Here is a 20,192-nt window from a genome sequence, read left to right as displayed (position 1 = left end):
AATTCAAAGCACAACAGCATGTTGGGCTGCAAAAGTTTAAGGTCTTGGTCTTTTTCATTGAATCAATAAACATAGAACAAAACTATACAGCTTCTGATATAAACTTATACTGAGCAGTTGAGATAAAACCGGGACAGGATAAATGAGAAGGCATTGTTAGTAAAAAAAGGCTTGGGAAATGGTATCGGGATTTATTAGGGAAATGAAGAAAGACATATTGTCTCAGATTTAAAAAGGAAATCTCTTAAAAAATGAGGCCTAACAGAAAGAAAGAAAGGGAACCTGCTAATACAACAATGCTTTGTTTTCGTGGAAAAACCTAAAGTGGAAAAGTTTTGGGAAAAAAGGCTGAGGAAAAAAGCGAAATCCAAAGAAATGTCTTTGATAATGAGGGAAACTTCTTATTAATAAGAAGTTGAAGTGCTCCGGGTAACATAAACATTTTCAGAAGGTAATTTTGGAGTTAGCTGACCAGCTTAAGAGAGTCAAACGAAAAAGACACAAGTTAGTATTACTCAGAAAGCAGCTGAGGCGAAGGAGGTTTTAATTACGATTATTTTCATCACACAAATTGTTGCAATCTGGAGATCAACCTGAGCAAGGCACAAGCAGAGAAGTAGCTTGTAGAAAAGTTGTGGAAAAGGATTAGGAAGAGAGAGCGGGAAACAGAGCATAAGTAGGTAGCTGAACTGCTACAGACCTTCCTGGAGACTTTCATCTGGGAGGGACGGATGCAAAACTTCTGTCCTAGGGAACTGTGGGCTAGTTTTGCTATGTGGACAGCAGATAAAACTAGAACCCCAGACCCTGAGATCTTACTGATTTGTTTTCTGGGCAAATGAAGATGCACTGGAGAAACCTGAGAAATTCCTGAATGTGCTAAGGGCTGCTTTTCCAGGAAACGGAAAAAGACTAAGTAGGAAAATAGCCGGTACAGAACGCTGTATCTGCCTCAATGGGGGGATGTCAGAAGGAAGGCCAATAAGTTAAGGCGGAAAAACTGAAACTCCCTTACGAGGCACTGCAAACCAAGGGTACTTGTAGGAAATACAGATTTTATATACATCTGAGAGACAAAAGATTGTGAGGCAGTTTCCTGGAAAGTATTACCAACCAGAAGGAGCAGCTGTGATAAGGGCTGAGGTTCAGCAGCTCTCATACAGCAGCACGTACGCGACTATGAGGTATGGTCTGTTACAGGATGTCCCTCAGACCAGAGAGCAGCCTATAGCTATCCTGTACCAAGCTGGGCCTTCTAGGTCATGGCAAAACAGCGTTTCATGTAAAGAAAGGGGGGCAATTACTGGTTTCTTCATCCACCCAAAGGAAATGTAGCACTTTTAATGGGTTGTTTGCCACTGTAACAGGAAAAAAAAATAATACATGAATAAAAAGGAAAATGCAAGGAAAGCTTTTGTAGAAAGACAAAAGTAGTGAAGTGGTGCAGTTATGAGAGTACAGATGGTTAAAGAAAAGGCGTGACATACATAAAATGAGAGGAAAAACAGAGTAAACTTCCTGACCTTTCCAGGTCAACAAAGCAATTCAGCCACACTTGCAATCAGTCCTAAATAATGGCAGTCATTCTAACAAAAGATATCCTTACATTAGGATACATCCTGACATAGACCTTACACTTGGGTCTGACCTTGGCTTCCTGAATACCTACCAGTCTGTTTTTACTGTTTTATGAAGTTCTTAATACTTCCGTTACAATTCTTCAATTTGCATTTCAAACAATGTGCTATGGAAGTGAAAACAGTAATCACAGCATTCCTAATCAGTTCATCTTCTGTACCTACTAGTTTAGCAAAATGTAAGGGAGAATACATGAAACCTATGAAACCTGAGGAACCTATGAAACTCAAGCTGAAAGAGGGCTAGAGATATGCAGGATCTTCCAAACATTCCCTGATTTTTATATTAATGGATTAGTAAACAAATAATGGGAGGAAGAAAAGGATCCACACAAAGCTTTCAACATACTAGTTAAAACTTTGCACTTGTCTGCCATGTAGTGGCTATAATTCAAATGAGAAATTGGGGGCTGTAATATTGAGTCCATTATATAAATGGTATTATGAGCTGGGTTATCTTCCTTTTGTGAATTAAAGTTTTAGCTGTAGTTAATAAATGTTAAGAGGTTTGGTCTAGCCATTTTTGGAAAATGACAGAATACAAAAGGCACGTGGTTACTTCAGACAGATGTTTTCCTTCAGGTTTCTAGAGATGGGCGCAAGACAAACCCTTGACTTTCTTCTGTATGGCTAGGTCCTGGTGGTGACCCTTGATCAAGCTCATGGTAAAGTAAAACTTCAGGAAGTTTACCAGTCCTCCTGGTGAAGGTAAGGAGATTTTTGTTGAGAGGTTTGACTTCTGAATGACAGGTGACTGTTTCAGGCATGAGTTGAGGGAATGTAATACTGTGTGTTCAGATGAACTGATGAGATCCAATTTGTAAACTAGCCAGCTGAAGATCAAATGGCAGAGAAAGCTGAGTAACTAAAATACGGCTGTGGTTTAGCCCCAGCCAGCAATTAAGCACCACACAGCCACTCACTCATTCCCCCCACCCAGTGGGATGGGGGAGAGAATCAAAGAAAAAAAGTAAAACTCGTGGGTTGAGCTAAAGACACTTTAATAGGACAGAAAAAGGAAGGGGGAAAAAAAAACAACAACAATAACAGAATAAGCAAAACAAGTGATGCACAATACAGTTGCTCACCACCCGCTGACCGATGCCCAGCCAAGCCCCAAGCCGCAGTGCCCCCCAGCCAACTCCCCCCAGTTTATATACTGGGAATGACGTAATATGGTATGGAATACTCGTTTGGCTCATTTGGGTCAGGTGTGCTTGCTGTGTCCCCTCCCAGTTTGTTCTGCACTCCCAGCCTCCGCTGGCAGGGCAGTATGAAAAGCTGAAAATTCCTGCTTAGCAACAACTAAAACATCAGTGTGTTATCAACGTTAGTCTCATCCTAAATGCAAAACATAGCACTATACCAGCTACTAAGAAGAAAATTTAACTTTATTCCAGCCAAAAGCAGGACAAATAGATAGGAAGAAACTTAGAGGGCTCTGTGTCTCAACATTGTAATTAAAAGAGCATTGGAGTGGAAAACGTTGGAAGTAACTTCTGTGACTTTGACAAAAGAATGTTGTATAATACCACCTTCCTAATTTTGTTGGTATAATGACAGGTTAATAAAAAAACTAAAAGGGAACTGTAAATAAGTAAGTAAATAAATAATAAAATAGCGAACTAAACTAAGTAAAGTGGGGACGATTGTGTTATGGAATTGCAGAACAAGTGTACATCTGGAATTGGAAACTCAAAACCTACTTACTATATATGTGCACATTTTGTTCTCCTCTAGTCTGGCCAGGGTATATGGATTTTGGTTCATTTACAGTGTTTTCTGAATTTTTAATTACTGGTCTTCACAATAAGGATGCATGAATTATTTACCATTCTGAGATATAATAGGAGATACACTTAGGATCTGAGATCTGTCCAGTCCTCTGGGATTTAGTTGGATGATCTCATTAGATTCAGAGTCACTGCAGTTAAGTCCAGAAATGTGCAGATACTAAACATAATGCAGAATTTTAATTATTGTTTACAGTTAATTAAAATGCTATTTTTGTTTGTTTTGCTTCCCTCTGGCATCTTCAAGTCCTAATTAATTCTGAACTGTGGGTGGTGGGATTAGGATTGGCAGCAACACACACCTCAAACAGCCCACCAGCACCTATGGCTGTACGTGCAGTAGTGCTGCCGAAGCAAAGATCACATTCTTGGGAAGTTAGATAAAGGTTGCCATTGTTCTTGCCGCCAAGATTATTTTTATCACATTGTCAACATATTTGTTAATGTACAAACATGCAGGTGAGATACAGAACACATGAAACTCAAGACTTTGTATACATGTGAAATTAGAACGCTGAAGATGAGATGTATAGAAAATTGCTGAAGGGGAGCAAGCTGGCGCTGTCTTACGGTGAACTGCTTGGTGACATTTATCACGCTGATAAAGAAAATCTGTGAGCAAATATCATTAATTAATGTGGTTCAAGGAGTGGCCATTTGGCATGTTTCTATGGAGGTGGTATTTCAGGTGCATAACCAGATCATGATTGAGGTTTTTGGTTTGGGTTTTCTTCCTATAATGTTGCAATTGTTTCAGAGTACAATGAGGTTTTTTTGGCTTAGGAGTGCTGCTGTAATTGGTTTCTAGAGCTTTCTTGATTTGACCTAATTGGACGTTTTGAAAGGTTGCCAAAATACAGTGTAGGATTTTGCCAGTTTTTCGTCAATGATTAATAAAGCTCATTTGGAGGATCAATTAGAGTTCCAAAAAGAAGATTTTGAACTGGAATTGTTATAAAACCAATTAATGCTGTTTTATTAATGGGCATTTGCAATGTTGAATGATGAAACACGGCACTGTAATAAACAGTGAATACACACTTTTTCTGGAGAATCTCCTCCGTTCAGATGATTATCATGTTGTATCAGGAATTCTATAGTCAGGGTGGATAAGTGCTTTCCTTCTGTTTTGTAATGACATTTTGGGCAAAATTCAAGTTGTTTTCAAAAAATCATTAGAGCATTAAAAAGTGGTTTCAGTAGGTAAGATTTCTTCAAAGGTTTATTTCCTCTTGACAGTGCTAAAAGGGTAAGTGCCAGCTTTCTAAAAAGTCTTTAGAAAGAACAAGTAGCTGCTCTCGGTGTGTCTGAAGACCTAGTGAATTGGAAGAAATGAAGTGCTATGTTTGGAGGGAGAAAAAGCAGGCAGTGTATGCCATCATCAGTTTCTAATCATCCACAGCTCCTCCCCAAGTTCTCCTTTTTATGAAGATAATTTAAAAACAACATGCAAGTTGTTCAGCCTGTTTCTGTGCATTTCTAATTTGTTTATTGCTCTGGTACAGGAGTATAGATTTGGTGGATAGTTTTTTCAATAGTCAGAGGGCTGACTAGAGTGGATGAGTTACAAGCAGGAGGCTCCTGCATGTTGGAATTAGCTAGTTATCTGTCTCATCCATTGCTTGTTTGTTCATGTTTTGCTCATTCAGATACATCCTAAAGAAAGGAGATACCCAGCTATTACGGTAGCGCCAGTTTCTAATTTGTTCCAGGAGTTCATAGCCGTGGGTCTGAGTGCACCAGGTAGGATCTGTAGGTGTTCCCATAATACTTCTCATTGTATTCGGGTCATAGTTAGCTTTTTAATTTTAATGTTAATGGGTTTTGGCTGACCAGGTAACTATAAAAAAGTATAGCACTGCTGAGTGCTGTGCTATGCTATGGCTTACTATATTTACTCTTTAGAAGTCAAGCAAGACCTTTTACTGAAGGACTTTCCTCTGCAAAGACTTATGCAAACTGGGTAACGCTGCCACTCTGCTGCAGCACGCTTATACTGGGTAAGGTCACTTGAAAAGCCAGAGTTTGACTAAAGTAGGAGTCTTCCTTGGCAGGTCCTACAGGGAGATTTTTCAAGCTGGCCTCCAAAGCATCTTCTGGGATTCCTGGCAGATCAGGTTTTCTAGGGGAAGGAACTGCTTCTTTTTTCAGACACTATTAGCATAAGTATCACAACATGAAGCCCATAATCACACTCAGAGTAGGCTTTCCTCTTGTATGTCAGGCAAATCGTGTTTATATTGGCCTTTACTGAAATATGACTGTTGGAACTGTACCAGTGCTACATATTACACTGAGCAGGTATATATACTACACTATGTGCTACACTTGGAGCAAAAAATGGCAACAGCCATTGTAAAATAATAGAATTATAGTGCTGTACCGTTACAGCATTTCTGCTAGCACCATGGTAATATTTCTCTTCCATACCTTTGAAGAGAACTTAGGAACCAAAATACTTCAAAGAAAACTCTGTGCATGTCTCTGAATTATTCCAGAAATCCAGCTATGATTGGATTCAGGATGAAGATGGTAAAGTGATCTCATTCGCTCCATGATTTAGGCCTGCTAAAATAAAACTTAGCAAAATACCGCTAAAGCAAGAGACAGAGAATGAATGGAAAGATGATAGTGCATTATTTTACATGTTTTCACTTACTGAAATGAGTAGATGTCCTCGTCTTCTCCAGAGAAGAGATACGAGGCTTCTACGTTCTGTTCTGAGCTTAGTAGAAAGGTGGAATCTCAATTCCTAGTTTTTGTTATTTTTTACTTAGAGATGGAGGTTGTTTCCTGGCATCTCTATGTTTCTTGCTATGTTTTCCGTAGTAATGCTCACTTATGAAGAACAAGTTGATTTCGAATACGATGAGCTGCACGTTCCTTCACCACCTGGTAGTTGAGCTCCATATGGTCTTAGATTAGGAATGGGAGAACTTGCAAAGCTCTTGCTTCTGTCAGGCCTCCGAAATCAAGCCTCTTCCCAGTGGGTTTTAGCTTTCCCTCAGAGTAACCCAGTTATAATTATTCCAAATGCAGGAGCCTTTCCAAGCCCTAATCTTTTAACTGAAACCACAGTGGTTTGGGACAAGTGATCTGGTTTCAACAGGATTTCTAGCCATCTTCCTGCTCTACCTTCTCTCAGAGCTGCATTCACTCTTGCTTTGATTCTTCTCGAAAGAGATGTCTCTTACCCACCGCTGAAAGGGATCTATTTGCAAAGCCTTTGGTGCTATCACACCCACTTCAAACTAGAGACTTTTCTGCAGGTCAGTTAAATGCTATTTCTTCTTGCCTGACGGGCTGTCCTTACTCGTGTGCCCATCTCACCCTTTGTCCATCCCATTCAATATGAAGGAGAAGCTACAGATCTGAGCTAATGAAGCCTGTCATTTGTCACCTACTTTTGCCATTAATTTATTAATGTGGAGTTGCTTCTGCTGTGTATTTTGGGGAAATCCAAACTAGGTCGACTATCATTTTTATGAGATTTGGAGCCATGACTTGGATCATTAAAAAATTCATTACAGCTGGCAGCATAACATAAAAAGAATGGCCTTGATCATCTCTTCAGAGCGTAAGAAGTATGAACTACTGGTTTTGCTTACTCCAGTAGCCCTTCTAGCCCAGTCACCTTTGACTGGGATGAGTAGAGGATGCTTGCAGAATGGCTGGAAGAAATAGGACAAGTGTAGGATTTCCTAACTTCTGGCAGTCAGAGGTTATGGGAATTTCCTGAGCCAGAGATTTCACTGGATTGCATCATAATGTTTACTAGCCATCAATAGACTTATTGACCATAAATTGTCTGATCCGTTTTGAACTTTCTTGAACCTCCACATCATACTTTGATGACAGTCCAAATAGCCTTTTTTAGTAAAACAGCTTTTGCAATAAAAAGGAGAATATGCACAAATTCCTATTTAGTCTGGAAGCCTGCTTCAGTGTAGGAGGGCTAAGAATGTTTTCCTCGATACTTTGTTGTTGCAATTTAGAAACACAGACCTTAAAAATATTCTCTGGTGATAACCGAATCTTGCCGTTTTTCTTTCAGTTCAGATTTTTTTGCCCTTGTTCATTTGGTTTTGTGGTCCTGTGCCATGTACATCCCTGCATAACTTGAAAAAAAATTCCCTGCTGTATTTTTTTGTGGAAGATCAAAATTGGATATGAACTGTGTATTGAAGGTTAGATTGTGCCTCTAGGTTTGTTTCTCTCTCTTTTGCTTTCCTTCTGGTTATTTATTTTTCTTTCCTATTTGTCTCGATTTTCATTCATTTCTCTTCTGTTCTTACACATCTGCTGTGGTTCCCCTCAAATGCTGATGGCAGGAGGGAATTGGATCTCTGTGCAAAACCAAAGTATTATTACCTTAGGTTATTTTTAGGTTCCCCAGAAATCTTGAAACAGACATATATTACACTGTATGGTGAAATGGAAATCAAAGAGGAAAAGAATTAAACAGTATATAGTATTAGTGGTTTATTATCAATTTTTTGCAGGAAACGATGTTTGCTCCAAAGACTAGAGGATGTTGGCCAAATACCTTCAGTTAACACCAACTTTTTTTAAAGTCTTTCATGGCATTTAGAGAAGATTGGTCTCGGCTATCATTAATAATAAATGGAAGTTAATCTAAAGTCATTGTATTCACGTACTGCCTGGTAGTTTTGTTGTGCGTATAAGCGCTGGTTATCCGTGGTTTAAAGAGGGACCCACACAGGATGATTTCCTGCTGTGCTGGCCCACTACTGGTAAAGGGGCATGTATGCTTCCTGATTTCGCCATTCCTTGTAAGGTTTTTAAAACAAAATGGTTTGGATTCTCTTTGTCTGCCAAAAGGTGAGGTTCTCATTTAATCAGCAGACTCCAGAGGGATCTTAAACTACTGACACTTTGGGCTGCTTTACTGTAACCGTTTTCGTCTTCAGTCACCATTTTCCCATGTGCTGTAGTACATGCTTCAGAGGACTGAAGAAATAAGAGGCCTGAGAAATTACAAATAATAAGAAAACCTGCATGTTTTGTAAGATGTTCCTTCAGAAACTGATTAGGGGCTCCTCTGTCCACCAGCTAATGTGTGCTCGGTGGTCAAGTGATTCAGCTGCTTCCTTAGCCCGTGTTTCATTGCCTGTGCTATCTGCCTGCTTGTGTATAAACAAATTAGTAACACCCCTCCTCAAAAAAGAACAGATGAGGTGTGTAATACTTCTGAGAAAAACACAGTCATTTGTATCTGAACTGATTTGCCAAGCAACCATTCTAAAATCAAAGATCCATAGGCAAAAACAATTGAAAGAACCCGTAACAAGGCAATATGCCAGTTGATGGCAGATGCAAGATGTCCATTACCATTAGAAAGCCCAGCTGAACTGATGTTCTCCCCTGCCTGCCCATCCCCCAGGTATGAAAGCTAGACAAAATTATTTAGGAGGAAAAGCAAATTGAGAGCAGTAAGGGATAAAAAGCTGAAATCCACAAGGGTACCAAGTTATGTCTGTGCTTTGAAATGTGAAAGAAAAAATACTGTTTCATTGACAAGAGCCCTATGAAAGATGTATAGATTCTCTTCCAGCTCATCTCAGAGCTGGATTACATCCTATGCACTCCTGGTCCAACTCTTGGTCATTTGACGAGGTCAGTGTTAGGTTGCTTTTTAACTGAAGGAAGTTTCCGACTCCTGTATTTGTGAACAAAGTCATGGCCTGCGGGTAACACGGTGCAGTGGGACACAGTGGGATGCAGTGGGAGCTTACGCCTGTAGATGACCTGAACTTCTGTTGTCAAGGAGGAGGAAAATGTTGTCATTACTCTCCTGGCCATACAAGCTATGTGCTCCCTCCCTCTGCTGCTCCCTCCCTCTTCAGTGCCTGCTCCAGGTCAGGTAGTACAGATACTGCAGCATTTCAGAAGCAATTCTACATGCCCTGCTGTTGTACTGAACCCACGTCTCACGGTCTCTGTGTAAGAAAAGCGTTTATGTGAATGCATGGTAGACACAGCACATCCCTGGTAGCAACAAGGCAAGCAGAGATTCCCTCAAACTCCCGAAGGGAACAAGAAGACCTCTCTTTCTGCCAGGGGGGAGTGGTGTTTCAGGCACTGAGGGGGCCACTGATAGTGAAAATCACAGAGGGCCTAGGGTCCTGGATTGCCTAAATCTGGGGCCCTCTGCTCCACTGGTGTCCACACCACACACTGGACCTGGGCAGCAATATTGCCCCAAGTCCAACCCCTTGACTTGTTACCAAAATGCTGTTGGACTCCTACCCCGTTTCTGTCCTACTGCACGCGGGGGACTTACAGTCCATAGGCAGTATCGTCTTCTGGCCAGGCAGGTGGAAGGGAGACTGTGGTCACGCGAGGACCCAGGAGCATCTGTCCTCATGTCAAAACACAAAGTAGGTGGCTAGAGGAGCACTTCGACATACTCCGACATACGTCTTCCAGATGATGCGGGGAGTCGGCATCCAGATGTACTAGGAAGCTGTAGCGCTCTAGTATCCACAATCACTTGCTGTTCCTGTCAGTGAACGGCCTTCTGGATCAGCTTCATTCGATGGAGATGATGACACGTTTTAAGGCTCCCATTCTCACTACCACGTGGCTTTGCGTCCCTGCATTTTAGTCATTGCAGAGCAGTGCATCACCACCCCACTGGTTCATGCTGTGCTCTGTGTTTAGCACATATTTATGACACGGAGAGTGAAGAATGAAGTTTAACTCATGTCCTTAACTAACCCATAAGTGAGGGATTAACTGCCTACTGCATTCTTTTACTAAGTATTAATCACTTAACATTATTTTAATTTTTTTTTGAGAAGTCTTTTGCTTCCTTAGTATGTCAGTACACAACTTGGTTTGAAATGGCGGCCTTTGAGGGGCTGCCGATATGTCAGTCATGCCGTTGCTGCTGTCGGCCTGACAAGGGACCTGTTGTGTTACTTTTCTGGGTGAAGGAAAATACACGTCGATGGGCTACAGCTCGGTTATCAAGGTTCGCTCCTGCTTCACAAACCTGTCTTCCTGGCTGTGGTAGAGTTAAAAAAATAATTACAAGTTTTTCAAAGGATCACCCACATACACATGGTATGAGAGCTCTTTTCTTTGTTGGTTTCATTTTATTTGTACATGACTCACTCTTGGCAAAATGAGTGAGCCTCATGAGCCTGTAAAAATTCTGTTTGGATTAAATGATTTGCATTAAATGATTTATAACTGCAAGAAGGGTTTAATATTCCTGTAATTCCTTAAGGAAAAACAAACCGATCTTATTCTTTTCAAGTAGCTATTGCTTTCACGCCTGTTAGTTCAGACGCCATCTTACTCGCTCAAGCTGATAGCTGTTAATGAGACTCTGGGTACTTCTCCTTCCTTGCTTTCCCTGCCTCATGAATTAGAGATGGGTGGTGGGGATGCACTGTCATCCTTTTCCTGGCACGGCACATCCTTCTGAGCGTGACTGAAGGCCAGGGCACGTACGGCCTCCCAAAACTGCCTGCCTTGCTACGAGCAAGAGGCAGCATTTGCGCTGGGCCAAGGTGCAGCGATCGTGTTTCCGAGACTCGGTTTCCCCTGGTTTTGTAGGCCAGAGGCCCGTCAGCCTTCGTTTTCCTCTCGGAGCGGGTGTGCCGGTTACGGCCCGCCTCGTCCCTGCGGACTCCCGCGCGGGTCGGCTGGCCGCAGGGCCTGCGGCCTGCCCAGCCGCCCCGAAGGCCCAGCCCCGGGCCCGGGCCTGTTCCACAAACCCGGAGGTGCGGGGGGCAAGGGGAGAGCCCCCGCGGGTCATCCCTGCAGGGACGGGACCTCCAGCCGCCTGCGCCCACCGGGGCTGCTGGCGCCCCTGCGACGGTGGCCTCGCAGCGACAAAGCCCGTCTGGGAGAGGGACGCGGTAAATAACCGGGGCAGCCCGGCGGGATGCAGGAGGTGCGATCAAAAAGCCCTTTGACTGCCTGTTTGCGCAAAGCCGCGGCTGGCCCGGGTGCCCGCTTCCAGAGGCTGAGGCATGGCCTCCGTGCCTGCGGCGGACTTTCTAACGGGGGCCGCTGCCTTCGGCCTCCGACCACGGGGGAGTCGCCCTCCTCCTCCTCCTCCTCCCTCTGCCCACGCCCGTGCCCCTCCGGCAGGGCGATCCGCGGCCGCATCTTGCGGCGTTACCGCCGCCGGGCTTTTAATTTCCGTGGCAGAAAAGCGCCGCGGGTCCCCTCGCAGCGGCTCCCGCCGCAGCCCCGTCCCCGCACCTCGCCGCCCGCCGCCGCCGCCCGGGCCCACGGGAGAAGGGCTGACTCGCCGGCGCCCCGGGGCCCGCCCTGCCCGGGCACCGCCCGCCGCGCCGCAGCCGGGGGGATCCCGGCCGCCTGCGGGCGCCAGCCCCAGCGGCGCTACAAGTGGCCGCCGGGGGCGGTTTCGGCTCCGGCTCCGGCTCCGGCTCCGCCGCGGTTTCCCTCCGCCCCGCGCCCGCCTCCCGGCGACCCTCTCCGCGGCGCGGAGGGGCCGCGGGGCGCGTTGCGTAACGCTGCGCTCCGCTCCGCTGCGCTCCGCCGCGCGTCGCTCGGGGCGGCGAGGAGGCGCGGAGGCGAGGCGGGTCGCCGCGGCCGGAGGTGAGCGGCGGCGGCGGCGGGGCGGGCGGGGCCGGTCCGGGGGGGGCGCAGCGCGGCGCGGCGTGTGCGCGGCCCCGCGGGAGGCGGCGGCGCAGGCGGGGGGAATCCAGGTCACGTCCGCAGCCAGACGGCGGCTGGCGGGAGGGACGCGGCGAGAGGCACCGCGCCGCGCCCGGGCGGGCGGGAGGCGAGGGGCGCGGGGCAGGCGGGCCGCTCCGCTCCGCTCCGGCGGTAAGTCACCCGCTCGGCGGGGGCGGAGGAGGAGGGAGGAGGGGGGGGTGCAGCGCGCCCCGGTCGCAGGCGTGGGCGGGCGCTCCGGCGGCGGGCAGGGGGTGCCGGCTCCGCAGTCGGCGTCTCGGGGCGGCCGTGGGGCACGCCGCGCTGGCCCCCGTCGCGGCCGTGCCCCCGTCGTGCCGGGGGCGGCGGGCTGCGGGGCGGGCGCGGGGGAGGCGAGCCGCGCTCCCCGGCCGCTCACTGTGTTTAACCGTCACCGGCGGGGAGAGCGGCGGCAGCGGTGCGCGGACGCTGCCGGAGAGAGAGCAAGAGAGCGAGAGCTCCGCCGGCCCGTCGGGGCGCCGCCCGCAGCATCCGGGGGCGGCGGGGGGCGAGCGGCGGCCCGGCCCGGCGGGGACGGGAGGGGAGGGGGCCGCGGCAGCCGGCCGTGTTGGTCGGCGCGGGGGTCGGCGGTGCCGGGCAGGTGGAGGGGGGAGCCGGCGGCGTGCGTGTCTGCCGGCGTTTCCTTATTTATTTATGTTTGCGGCACCGGTGGTATTTCCCCGTTAAAGAGTTTATCCATTGAAGTTTTATTTGACTTTCTAAAGCAGCAACAACAGAAATCCGTGAAGTTAAAAAGCCAAACGTGTTAATTGTTAACTAAATATAGAAGGGGAAGGCTTGGAAGCTGCTGTGGATGGATTGATCAGGCAGCGTATGAGTAAAAAGGAAAAGGGAAAATTGTCAGCCTTGACAAGCCATTTGCCGGTGGAAACGATCCCACCTGTTCTGGTGAGTGGCAGGAGCCCGACACATCCGTGGTCCCCAGAAACCTTGTTTGCACTCCTGTAATCCGGGTGGTGGAAGGAGAAGCACAGGTTAAAAATGCTGTAATAAATACCAGCTCTGACTCAGGAGGGCGAATGAGACTTTTTTTTTTTGACAGTATACACGTGTTCCTTTTATTATTTTAACTTGACACAGAATTCATACATTCGAACTCAGCCATCTGCTAGTTATAGTAATATATTTAGCTTTTATTTACAAAACTTAGTCTGTCGTAAATATACGTTTGCGTAATTGATAGACTGTGGAACTTTTTATAAAACAGTTTGTTTTCCTTTTGCAGTTCAGTACTACTTGTGTGTTGAGACAATTTCCTAGATTTTCTGGTTCCTGTTTTCCTAGCCCCAACTTCTGAACAAACATCTGAGAAAAAAAAAAACCAAAAAACAAAAACCAACAGAGCAAAGGGTTAGTTCTTTATAAGAAATTTCTGTAGTAAAAAGGTAATTTTCAGGAGACTTAATAAATGCAGTTGCATTAGTTAGCAGTGTTGCCTTACAGTGAGGGGCTTGAGTTCTGTCCCTTACTTTGGACTGTAAGCAATATAACTATTTAAATGTATAGCCTTTTTTAAAGTAAAGAAGCTGGAGTAAGTCACTGGAGGGTGTAGCCCTTCATTTTCTCATAGAACAGCTGTTTAAGGCACAATAACAACAAAAGTTTTGTGAAACTAGATATGCCTACTTCCTTCCTCACAAGACTGTTTTTTTTTCTATTCTACTAACTGGCTCAAAATCACCCTTCGTATTAGTCCCAGGACCCTTAAATTAGTCTCAGCCTTCCTTCAGTTTATTTGAATTGGTGACCTTTGGATGAGCTGGTGTGTTCCATTGTTACTTGCTAATGATGGAATAATCTAGTCCTGACGTACCAGTTGTGAAACCGAGGGCGCTGCTGCTTGATGGTCCTGAGGAAATTTAAATGTCCTATGGCTCCCATGTTAGAAGAGGGAGGATTTAGCTGTGGTTTGCATCGGCTTTTAACTGTGCGGACTCTGATGTTCAGAGCTGAAAGGGCTCAAACCAAAGTCTGTTAGAGTCGATGGAAAATCTCCCATTGATTTTTAGTGGGTTTGGATCAAGTCTTGTATGAGCTAGTGTTGAACACATCATGGCTACTCCAAATTGTTCAGTGCTTTTGAAATTCTTTGCATATCCAAGTCATTATGTAAAGTCAAATTTATTGTGCTGTCTCCTTCTCCTGTGTGGGAATGTTCTTTTGCTGACTAGAAAGTGGTGGTGGTGTTTTTGTTCACCCTTTTATATGCTACAGCATTCATTTTAGTATCTGATAATTTCCTGTTATGTGAGGACAACATGTATGCTTTTTCCCAATTCCCCCCAAAATGGGGGATGTTAGAAAAAGTGAATCTGCTTTCGCTGAAGGCTGCTTACCCTGCAGATGGGTTTCTTCAGGTATTTTTCAAAGAGTTTACGGTCGTGGGACATCTGAAGTCCTTAGACATGCTTTCTCTGATGTGCATATTGTAATTCCGTTGTTCAGTATGTGGTTGTTTGCTGCTTTTTTTTTTTTTTTTTTTTTTTAAAGGTGAAGGGGAGAAAGTTGTTAGTGATAACAGATACTGGTGTTCCATAAAGAAGCTTGCAGAATAACACATGCCTGTGGTAGGCATATATCCTCTTCTGGCTTCCCTTTTGTTGATGATGAGCAGGATTTTTCCTCTTAGCTATGTATGTAAAAACCCAGCCAAGAAAAAAGTAGGGAGGAGAAGGATTACTAAACTTAAATCATGGAAGTTTGTCAGAGTTTATTGTCTAGTGTAGCCTGTCTTGAAATTTGATTCTATTTGGAAGGGAATCAAGAGATGAAACCTCAAAAAACTCACCTGATTTGAGGCAGGACATCCTCCAGCAAGAATCTCATTTGCTACCGGAAGGGTGAGACCAGGAATTTTGGCTCCTTGGAAAAGGAAATTCTGGAGCTCATTATCTCTCCTCCATCATATTCTGGTTTACTGATTTGGGGTTTGCTTATTACTAAAAGTTGAAGAAGGCAAAAGAGGCATGCATATTAAAGAAGCTCAGGTAAATAGCTTGAGATGAGGGAAGGCATGAGAAGGAAGGTAGCACAATTTCTGTGAGCCCTTGTGTCTTGGATTTCCTTCTAGGACGTGGGAAGTGCTAATTCTTCCAGCCAAACTAATTTGCTCTTTAATAGGAGATAGCTGTCATGGCAGAAGGCAGAGCTGTACTGCAGGATGCAGGGTAGCAATGCAGAGCTGCCTATTTCCTCTGTCTTGTCCTTTTGCGTGCTGGATTTCCAAAACATGCGAGCATCTGGAGGAAGGGAGGAGATACTGGAGAGGCACTGTCCAGCTACCCATGAGGAACGAGGCAGCACATCCATGCCTTGGGTTTCTACAGAGTGTGGTCAGGACCTAAATTTGTGAATTTTCTGTCAGACAGGGTCAGAGGGCTATCAGGAAAGATTTTCTTAATGTTTCCACAGTTGGTCTTTGTTCCCTCCTTTCCAAATTTCCGAAGTGGCTCTCTCCTGCGTGGCCCTATTCAAATAAATAAATACATGCCGTTCAGTAGCTCTTCAGGTTTAGGACAGCAGAATTCTGCTGTCACAAAGGTACTCTCCTCCTTCTATCTGCTTAACTGAAGTAAAGCTTCTGAGTGGTTGAGGTAGGTCTGTAGTGGAAAATGCAGTATAGGTATGTTAGTCCGGGGGTCTGCTTGGGTTAATTTATTCCATCAAAGAAGTTAGTAGAATAATTCACGTGGCCAGTAGTGTGGCAGTACTGCTTCTGACGCTTTTTAAACTTGTCATTGTGCAGTGGAGAAATACTCTCTCTTCTCAGGGATGAGCTAGGATTTCACATATTTTACAGGGATAACTAAACAAGCAACGCATGTGTTATGAGAACCTTTGTTATGAAAATCAAGGACAGACTATAAATAAACGTAATTTCTCTGTAAAGATTAAAGAATTGTATTTCTTCAATTCTCTGTTATTGCATCTGTTGTATGTGGTCCAAGAGGACATTTTGAATAAAGTAATTGAATCTTGCATAAGTTGTTTCTCTCATTTAATTCACAACATGTGAATGAGATTATTTCCATTACTCATCACAACTACTTTACTTTACAACATGGTTATGGTAGGGGGACACCGCAGGTAAAAAGATTGGTTGGGAAAGTTGGTTCTGTTGTTAACCTTTTCAGCTTATGGTCACACTGCCAAAGGGCATGTAACAGCCTGCAACTAGGCAGGATAAGATTGCAAGCAAATAAAATGCTTTTTTGAAATACAAAAATTAAATCATATGTTCAATTCTGAATGCTTTTGGTCATAAAAACTCACATGTTACTCTGACCTATTGTAGCTTATTAGAAATCAAAGGTCCTGTGAAACTTAAACCAGTAAATTAGCCAAAGAATAAATGAATAAACCGCAGTTTAGAAAAAAATTACTGTATATCCTCAAGTGTCTTAAATATACAGAATTGTAATTATTTTTACTGATGAACTAAACCAGCAGATACTCTTATGTTATAATTAGATTATACGCATGAAAGCAGTGTGATCATTCTAGATTACAGAACTGTTCTGTGTCCTCTGGTGAACCTAAACCAATAAATTAGGGTTCTGTTTTCCATTGGAAGTAATAAAAGGACTGATTGTCAAACTGCCTAATAGTAAAGTAGAAAACAGGGCAAGAAGATCAATGTCTCTTCAAGTGAATTTAAAGTAAAAATGTAAGTCTTTCCTTTGCTGGATGAGGAAGGAGTGAAGTTGGTACATGTAGAACCAGATTGCTTATATATATGCATACACAATGCATAGTTTTTTATCTTGGATAGAAGATCATTAATTCTGCTCACCTGCTAAATATTTTTGCCTATTCTAACGCTGATGTTTGAATGTCTTCTGGATCACTTCATGGGAGTTGATAGGCAAGAGCTGTAAGCCACAGGTACAGCAAGAATGTTGCTTGACTGTAGGATGTGCTTTGGAACAGCTGTGGTGTAGGAAAATAAAGGACCTCTTTGAAGAAAATTAGAAGTACTTGTCAACTACATAAGTAGTTGGATCATTGGACAATTGCTCAGTAACTGATACCTTAGTGACACACATATGGATGAAGCATTTTTAAAATATTCACGAGAAAAATATACTTCTGTGGGTAAGAACAGCTGTCTTCATCACCATAGCAAGTCGGCTTCCTTGAGTCATGTGTCATGTTTGCTCTCATTATCTACATCTGTAAAATGTTCTTGAACTCTGGGCCTTTTGCTTTCTCATGCTTCATGGATTTGCAGACCTTCACGTCTTTCTTCCACTGCCCTGGTCTTGCACCTTGGCCTCCTTTAGTATACTGTTAACTCCGCACCTCCTGCCCATGACTTTGCGTTATTTATCTCGACTCAGCTATGCCGGCATGTGCTCCAGCCAAGCTGTACTTCAGCAGGTATGGAGTGCTGCTGCTGCTGCTTCTTCGTTTCCTACCTGTAGAAAGAATGAGCACTAATAATTTGAAAATATTTCTTCTTTAGCATTGTTTTTTCCTCTGCCCTTAGCACGATCTTGTCATTCCTGGTCCGTTTGCCTACCTCCTTGCAACTCTTGACAGGTAGGATTGCCTTCATGTGACATCATACCATCTGTTTTCTAGCTTTACATTAAAATAATTTTATTTCCATGGTTTATTAACTTATTCCTGGCTCTTTTTTTTTAATATTTCAAACATCTTTTTAAAAAATAGGGTGTGTGCAAGGTGCTTCAAAGTGTAATTAGGAGCTGTAGCGTTTCTGTATAAGGCTTAGAATAACTTTGTTCATGGCTGCAGGAGATGAAAGGGTTTATCATGAGCCTTCTTTTTTAAGTTAGGGTCTTACTTTCCATATTGCATTTATTCTCCTAAAGAAGATAAGGTGAAACACGTTATCCAGTTAGATAAACAAGGAAGGATTCTGTGCAGAGTTCTGTCCATGTAAATCCAGAATATACATGCCCATGCACATACGCATTAGAAGAGTATTAGCCTATAAAATATGTGTGAAAAATTTCATTTTTAAAGCGAAATAATTACTTCCATTAAATATTAAAGTATAGTTTTATTTCTACAAATATAGAAAAAATTATATCTGGAACACAGGGTACTTCATATGCAGTGTTGAACTGCATGTATTTTATGTTGTGCCTGTTTCACTGATGTGACTTACTGGAGTGATTTGATTTACTGAAGTGCTCTATGTGACCAGAATAAAACAGCTTAGCTGGGCCAGAGGACTTGGATCAACTGTTTAACTGCATAAGTTGCTGATTATTAAGGTTATAATGTCAAGCACTAAGGAAAAGAAATACCGGAATTAGGGTTGGTTATGCAGCCTTAATTCAGGTGTCTTTGGGTATATGCAGATAAACTAAGGTTTAGAGCCCATGGCTGGTACTGCTTCACTTTTCAGGGTGCTTAGCATTATGTAGTAATAGTTGTGTTTGAAAACTACAGTTTTCTTAACTTTATTTGAATCTGTGAAACTTTTGAACATCACATCATAGGGAATGCAGTTGGTTACGTAGAATATGGGGAGCACGTGGTTCTTGCCTGTAAGTCATACACATGTAGCAGTAATTTGTCACTGGTTATTGTGAATTTTGAGTTGAAAATCACTTAGCTCTGCATCATGAAGGGATCCAACCTGATTATCCAACTTAGCATTCAACTGTTGTAAAGTGTTCAGCTGCCTTTTTTTTTTTTTCACCCTGAAGCCTCCTGCCTCAGATACTTCAGACTTTTCTCCTTTGCCAGCAATTGGACAGGGATGCTAGAGACATTTTCTTTCCTTAAAGAGTCCTATGCATGGAGATGGCATCCCCAGCCTCATTTCCCCATGGGATGCCCTGTCAGTTGCCCTGGTTGCTGAATCTGGCAGATGTTGAAGGCAGGTGCCACGCTCCTGCTGTTGGCAGAGTGGGTTGCATTGTCCTTGGAGTCATCTGCTGCCTGGTTCCCTCTGACAGGGTCTTCTTGCCACCAAAAGGGATAAGTCAGTGACAAGAGTCCTGCTTGCCATTGTATTGACCAGACCTTATGCTTTTGTCTTCTCGTCTTTCTGCATTACTGAGTGTTGGGTTCTTTGTTGTTGTGGGGTTCTTTGGTGTCGGTGGTGGTTTTTTTGTCCCCAGTCCCACTGCCTTTTGGCATCTCCCTCCCTTCCCCCCCTCACTTGGCAGTTCTGCTGTGTCTGTATGTGATCACTGGCACGTACTGTGAAAGTTTGGTGAAAATGGTGGTAGCCTCTGAAATGTATGAAGCCTTCTTTCTTGCCAAGTAGGTTGCTGCACAGGACGCCATCTTGATGGTAGCTGTCTTCATTTCCGTTGAACTCTGGGAGAACCCAGAGACTGGTTTGGTAGTCAGGCCTCCTGGGAAGCCCTTTTGCTTCATCCTCTACCAAGGGAAGATGAATCTCACCCAGTGTCGCTCTCCTGATGGGATGCAGGGAACGTGCTTGGAGCCATTCTGGCCATGCCTTTCCGGTCGGTGGATGGTGGGAGCGTGTTTTGCGAGGCAGAAGGATCTTCTACTGTGATCTCTTCAAGAGGCCTTGTGTCCAAACACACTTCAGTTTTGCGAAGGTAGAAGCGCTTTCTCTGCTAGGAAGTTGGGCGTGGGTGGGGATGGTGTGGCCTGGGGCAGGGAAGTGCTGGATTCCCTGATTCCTGAGTGAGGAAGGGCTCTGGTCATACCCTCTCTATCGAGCTGTTCCCTGAGCCAGCCCTCCTGGTCTCCCTGTACTACCTGCAGGGATGTGGGTAAGATGGCTTGCTTTGGCGTAGGATACTTGGGAGAGGGACAGCTAGGCTAAGGTGCTTCCCTTCCTGTGCTGCTTCCATCTCCTTCTGTCTGCTGCCTTACTTTCTCTTGAGGGCAGACTGCCTGTTTCTTACATGGACCTACAGGTGTTCGCCTTCAGGCCTCCATTCGCAGCACAGCTCTGAGTGCTGTCAGTGTTCACTGTTGATGGTCAAACCTGGTTGTGATCGAGCCTGTCAGCTGTGGTTGTGGAGTGTTTTCCCCATTTGTCTAATAGTACATCAAGCCTGGACGTTGCCTTCTTCATGAGAGGCAG

At 44.4% G+C, this 20,192-nt stretch overlaps 1 protein-coding gene across 5 annotated transcripts in view; it reads left to right on the top strand.

Moving 5' to 3' along the window:
• The first annotated feature begins 2,275 nt into the window (after positions 1-2,275).
• Positions 2,276-20,192, top strand: part of THRB (thyroid hormone receptor beta) — a 173,565-nt gene continuing 155,648 nt past the window's right edge. For 2 of the 5 annotated variants that reach the window (XM_075052391.1, XM_075052407.1), the window contains exon 1: positions 12,217-12,262. The gene's annotated coding sequence lies outside the window, so the exon portion shown is untranslated. Of the gene's footprint in view, positions 2,346-11,981; positions 12,032-12,216; positions 12,263-20,192 lie in introns of those variants that run through there. The other 3 variants (XM_075052416.1, XM_075052399.1, XM_075052442.1) reach the window with 3 other exon arrangements.

This window comes from Buteo buteo, chromosome 2, assembly GCF_964188355.1.
Source record: "Buteo buteo chromosome 2, bButBut1.hap1.1, whole genome shotgun sequence".
NCBI lineage: Eukaryota > Metazoa > Chordata > Aves > Accipitriformes > Accipitridae > Buteo > Buteo buteo.
This window is presented reverse-complemented; position numbering and strand designations above follow the sequence as displayed.